Source organism: Nesoenas mayeri (genome assembly GCF_963082525.1).
Source record: "Nesoenas mayeri genome assembly, chromosome: 5".
Lineage (NCBI taxonomy): Eukaryota > Metazoa > Chordata > Aves > Columbiformes > Columbidae > Nesoenas > Nesoenas mayeri.
Genome location: NC_137548.1, coordinates 65,049,505 through 65,055,499, shown reverse-complemented (window position 1 = coordinate 65,055,499; position 5,995 = coordinate 65,049,505).

Here is a 5,995-nt window from a genome sequence, read left to right as displayed (position 1 = left end):
TAATTATCACATGGGTGGTGATAACATTGTCAGACTTTTCTGATTTATTTATTATTTTTTTCCATTATGTTTTCCCACTGTTTCTTTTCTTTTTTGCAGTGCCTGGAAGTGGTTGCTCAGGACGGTAGGACCTCCTGTTGCATGCCATAGGGAAGACCTACCGAGACCACTTCCAGGTGCAGGGGATGCCCATGACGTGTTCTGTACCTGGTGAAATAACAGAAGCGTATTGTGTGGTGGGTGACATTGCAGATTTTTTCAGGTCGTGTAGGAATAAACAAAACACAAGGGAAAAATCTTATAAGGAACTGAAGTGTGGAATCTGACCTGTTCCACACAAGCAGCCTTGTAACAGGTAGCTGTGATGAGACAGGGGTTTTGTTACCAGTGTAATCAAAGGGAAGTTCAGCTCTTGGAGGGGATGGAAGTGAGCAAAGAAGGGGATCTCCTGCAGTCCTGGTAGAAATCCAGAATAAGGCTCTTGCAGCAAGCGGGGTCGCTTTGTCTACACTCACAGCAGACCCTGACTCGTGTCTGTGCAATTCTTCTATGATTTACACTAACTTTGAGGACTTGCTATCTGAATGAGATGAGACCCTTTAAACAGCACACCAGGAAGCAATATGTGGGATCAGAACAGAAACACCATGATCCATTTGATCTTTTCAAATAGAAAAATAAAAATGTAAAGAACTGATCCTCTGCGATTGGGACTAAACTACATTTGAGTCTGGAAGCCGTTTGCAAATGGTGCCAGACTGAGTACGTGCATGGGCATCGCTGTTTAAAGTATTGTCATACGTTTCTTTTGCTAATTTGAAATCTGTCATTTAAATCAAAAATGCTTCAGTGATACCAAGTGTCTGAAGCCTTGCTCCACACTAAGTACACCTGTGGTTATACTCACTCCAATACTCTGAACATAGTTTTCCTTGCTTCTCTGCTTTTGTTTACAGTATCTCAAGAAGCCATCATATAATTTGTGCCTAACTTTGTATTCTTACAGTGGAAAGTGTAGTCTAGTTACCACCGGACAACAGTTATTAGAAGTTAGATGTGCTGTTCAACTTTGTGACTCCCCATTCATTCTCCTAGAAACATCTTTATATAAACTTTAGATGATGTATTCTTCTCTTTCAACCAATGGGGAAACAGCGGAACCCCACTTGTCTATATATTATATATATAGCACGTAAATTCTTCAAAGCAGTATTCTCTCTGAAATGTACATAGTTGTGTTGGGTTTTTTTTCATTTAAAACATTTCATTAAATAAAAAACCAAAACCCTCAACAATTAACTGCTGCAGTCATCCACATGGATGCAATATTAGATATACAAAATGTGAGGGTTGGGGGGAGAGGAGATTATAGTAGATGGCCATTATCGCATAACAATAGGACATTCTAAATCATTACATTTTAGAAATCAGATATAAGTTGTGATATAAATGTTAGATTTAAATAGTTTTGTTACCTATTGGGCAGAATAAAAATAGAGCTTTTAAAGAGTATATTTATTTACCTGAATAGAAAATTAGCCCAATTTATTGTAAATGCACTAGAATGAGGGAGAAAAATATATCTTCAATAATTGGCAAAACTGTAACCTTTACTATCTTGTTATATCCTATACATACATATATGATATTTTTTAACAGTGATCAGTGTTCACGTAGTGTGTGCTAGTGATGTTTTATGTCCCTATAAATATCTTATCAATCAGTGTAGAGATGGTAAGCGTAGAGTAGTTTAGCCTGTTTTTTCCCTCCCCGCACACACTACTGTAGTAGCCAGTAAATGTTCTTTCCTTTCAGGGGACTGTTTTTATCCCGTTCTCCTGTCTGTCTGTCTTCATAATACAGGGTCTCAGGTAAACCTTCAGTTAATGTGTGTCTGTAGATCAGTAGACGTGTCGTTTCATCCCATTAACGGAAACCAAACCTAAACCTTAATGTGACTCTTCCACAAAATTAACTTATTTTCTTTCTCTGTGTGTGTATATATATATGTATATTAAATATATTAATCATTTTGCTGAACTTCCTCTTTCACGGGGCAATTAGTGTTGCCAGTTCTAGGCACTGCTGGAGACCTTTAATCCTCACGTAGGACAAGCGAAGCGCCATCGGGGGTTGTCACCGAGCGAAGCCACGGCAGATTTTGCAACGTTTTGTGAAAAATTCCCACTCCATGGGCTCTGTGGGTCCCCGTCTCGCTCGGCAGCGCGATGGGACCACGAGCTTCTCTGCCTTAAAGCTGAGCCCCCTTGTTTCAGCTTCACCTGCTCTTTTAAAAAGGGGGTCGCTATTCTTACTCCTGGCTTTTCTTTTCCTAGCGGAGGCAGGTTTGAGATGCCCTGGTCTGTTTGGTAGGATGAAGGTTCATAAAGATGAGCTGGAAATGTGGCCCCTACGTCTATGTGGGGCTGAGGGGTGAAGAAAGGAACGTAAATCAGCATCTCTAGCGGGAATATTGGGTATTGTTGTCAGGATAAATAGCTTTAGGCCTCTGTTTATCAATATTAGTTAGCGTCTTGTTTTGATTTTTGGAGTCCAGGCCAGTTTGTTTTCACTACTATTGTGATTAAAATAAAAATCTATATGTTTGTTCCTCTTTAAAAAAAAAGAAAACACTCCAATGGCTTAACAGTTCTGAATCCTTTTCACTCACTAACTTGTCTCAGGACATGCATTGGGACAGGGATTAACTAATTGCAATAAAATTACCTCGTGTAAGGATGTCAGCTACTGTCTACCTTAAGTATAAAAGAGATATCATTTGGAGGAATACTACTGCTAGGTTATGATATCTTCCTATGGCTTGGATTACCAAACCAGAATGCATATGAAAAACTGAATTGCTTTCCATGATTTCTGTAATTAATCTGCATGCTTTTAATTTAGATGTTGTTCCTGTGCCTGCTAAGTCATTAGTGCAGGATTAGGCTTGACTTTGAAACTCAGAAAACAGAGGATAATGATTTTGTTCTAGCCGATATTTGTCTTCTGCTTTGATCTCCATTACTAAGCTTGCAAAAACATTTGGAGAGAGGGGAGAAATGAGTACAAAAATCATAGAAGAGATGATGCTTTCATTGTGTGTGAAAAGCAGAATTCTTTCACGTTAGCCTTTTAAAAGTATTTTACTGGCCAAATCTGAGTGTTGAGATTAAATTAACCAGCAGTGTCCTCTTTAAATAAGAAGTAATTTGAAGTTTGGGAATGCACTTCATTTACCATATTCTAGGAAAAGTTTGCATGTACTTTGATAATTTTCTAAAAATAAATTTAGTAACTAATTAAATACCAATTAAGATCTTAAAAAAAGGAGGGGAAAAAGCCATATTAGTAAAAATGTGATGTATGTACTTGCAGATCTATCTATCTTGTGAGTAAAAAATGTTCGAATTTGGTGAAATTTCTTATGTTGCATATTTTTTCTTTGAAACAAAATTGAATTTCTGGATGAGCTGAAATGCATTATTGTATGCATTAAAGATTATACCTAATGCAAATGCTTGCCATCTTCAAATTCTTTGGGGTCTTCCTATGCAACGTTCAAAACCTGTGTTTCAGCTAGACATGGCAGCACTTTGTTTCACAAAGAAGGGTTTAACAAAATGACCTTTGACTGAGAAAGACTTGGATTGTCTTCATACGATGTTTCAATTGGGTCCAAGTAGTCTTTTGATTAGGTTCTGCTCCACCGACCACGTTAGATGTGCCTCAGCACTGAAGATCATTGCCTCCGATACACTGTGTGGCTCTTACCATGAAATTCTGGCACCTGGTTTGTTTTAATTACCTTTGGTGTTTCTGTCTATATGTATAGTTGTATGGGTGGCCATGATTTCTTGTTGCCTGTGATGGAGCCATTGCTTATTTCTGGCAGACTTTGGTTTCCTCTTGGTTTTCTGTTCTGCAGCTCCACTTCTTGCAATCAAAGGAAGGCTCGTTGGGGCTATGAGCTTTGGCACCTGACATCCCAGACAGTGCTTTTGTTTTGCTGTTAACTCTGTAAGAGACACTTGTTTCTCAGTTTGTAGTTAAATAAGATGTCTGTAAAATGGTCAGAGCTTGATATTCCCAAGGGACTCGTGTTGATTACTCAAGGTGGGAGGGTGGGGGTATTTGGGGTTTCTGCCTTTGTCACCCTCAGGCAGCCTGTTGCCAAAGAGAGGATTTTCCTGGAGGGTTTAGCATAATGTGAGAACCAAGGTGGACATTATTGCTTGCAATATTATTATTTGCCCATAATGTTTAAATACATCTTCAGGTAACCATTTGCCTTATAGCTATGTTCCATTGTTAGGAAAATTATTGATCGACTAAAACATGTTGTTATCTGTCATTTATATTACGTAGTATTACCTTGTAAGGTAGATGCTTAGCTGGTATAAATTGTCACAGCTTCGTTTGGAGCTGTGACAATTTACACCAGCTGAGAATTTGCGCCCTGTGTCCTATGGCACTTTATTACGGACCCATCGCTGATGGGTTAAATCTTAATTACTTGCGTAATGTCATATATAAATATATATATATATTTACAGGCATTCTATGGGGTACTGCTGCCTATGGATAAAGATTTGTACCCTAACCAGGTCATTATAATTTTTTCATTAGCTATATGTGGAGAAGATATATTATGTTACAAAGGATGCAACATATATAACTCATGTAGTGCATATTATAATGCTGTATGTTATTAATTTAAGAAATCATTATTCTTGAGGCCCTACCTCAAATTTTGTATTTATGTGTACAAATGCAATTTATTGTATTATATATTTGCCTATTATATTTGGATGTGATAAATTAAAATTATTCAATAATGTATGGGCTTTAAAGACTCTAAATAAACGTCCAGTGTTTAAAACAGAAAATACGTTGACATTTTCTGGTGACTGGAATTTCTCTCTTCCCACCACTTCCTTCCCCACCCAATATACACCACAAACATCATTCTTACTTAACACGCAGCCTTAAGGTATCTGCAGAATTGATCCGTTTGATTGTTAGAAACCTGGAGCAGCAACTGGAAACAGCCCTCTTGGGAAATGGAGATATTGCACAGTTGCAGAAACAAGTATCAATTAAATGGCTGGATTCTTAACTATTTGAGTGCTCTGTAGCTGGTGGAATAATTGATTGCTTATCAAAGCACCACCTAGAATTGCTCAAATCCTTCTTATCCTATCAATTCAATGATCCCAAAGGTTGTTGAGCTGTTAAAAGCAATAGAGTTTCATAGCAGCTGGAGATGAAAACGAGAGGTGTAAGAGAGGAGGAACTGAAGCAGGAAAGTGTAAGGATCTTATTGCACCTTTAAAGCTGAATTCCACAAGACTGATGTGGCAAGCAGGTTCCTCCCTTCCCAGCACCCTACTCTGGAAATGGTCCCGATCCAACCTGCTTCGCTGCTGGCAGATACGAGCTTTGCTGAGCTTTCCCCAAACACAGCAGCTGAAGTACAATGTCTGATCACAATGTGGCATCAAACGTGAGTAACACAAGAAATTCTAACTAGCTTGGTGCCAAGGTGACAGGGATTCTAGGTGAGGGCTTAATCCTGCAGCCAGCTCAATAGCTGTGTGGCAGGACTGTTTCAGCAGCTCTGGCAATCATTTCCCCCCAAAAATAGTACTTTATTCTGTCTGTAAACTTACATTTCTCTGCGATGTGTATATGCAGATGAAGGAGATGGCAGGACCCAGCGACGGAAGGCTACAGGAATTTTTTGCATGCATAAAGCAGTTTTCATCTTGGAGAAGTCTGAAGTTACCAACGAGCATCGTAAGAGTCCCGAGAGGCAGGTAAGTGTCATTAGTCCCCTTTTCAGGAGGGAAAACTGAGGCACGTGGCATTTGTCAAATCTCCAGAGTCAACCAATGTGAGCCAATGATAAAACACATTGATTTGGGGAGTAAGAGAAAGTCATTCGCTGTCAGCATTAGGCACTGCTGCTTTAAATCTTTAAACTCGTGAGAACAGA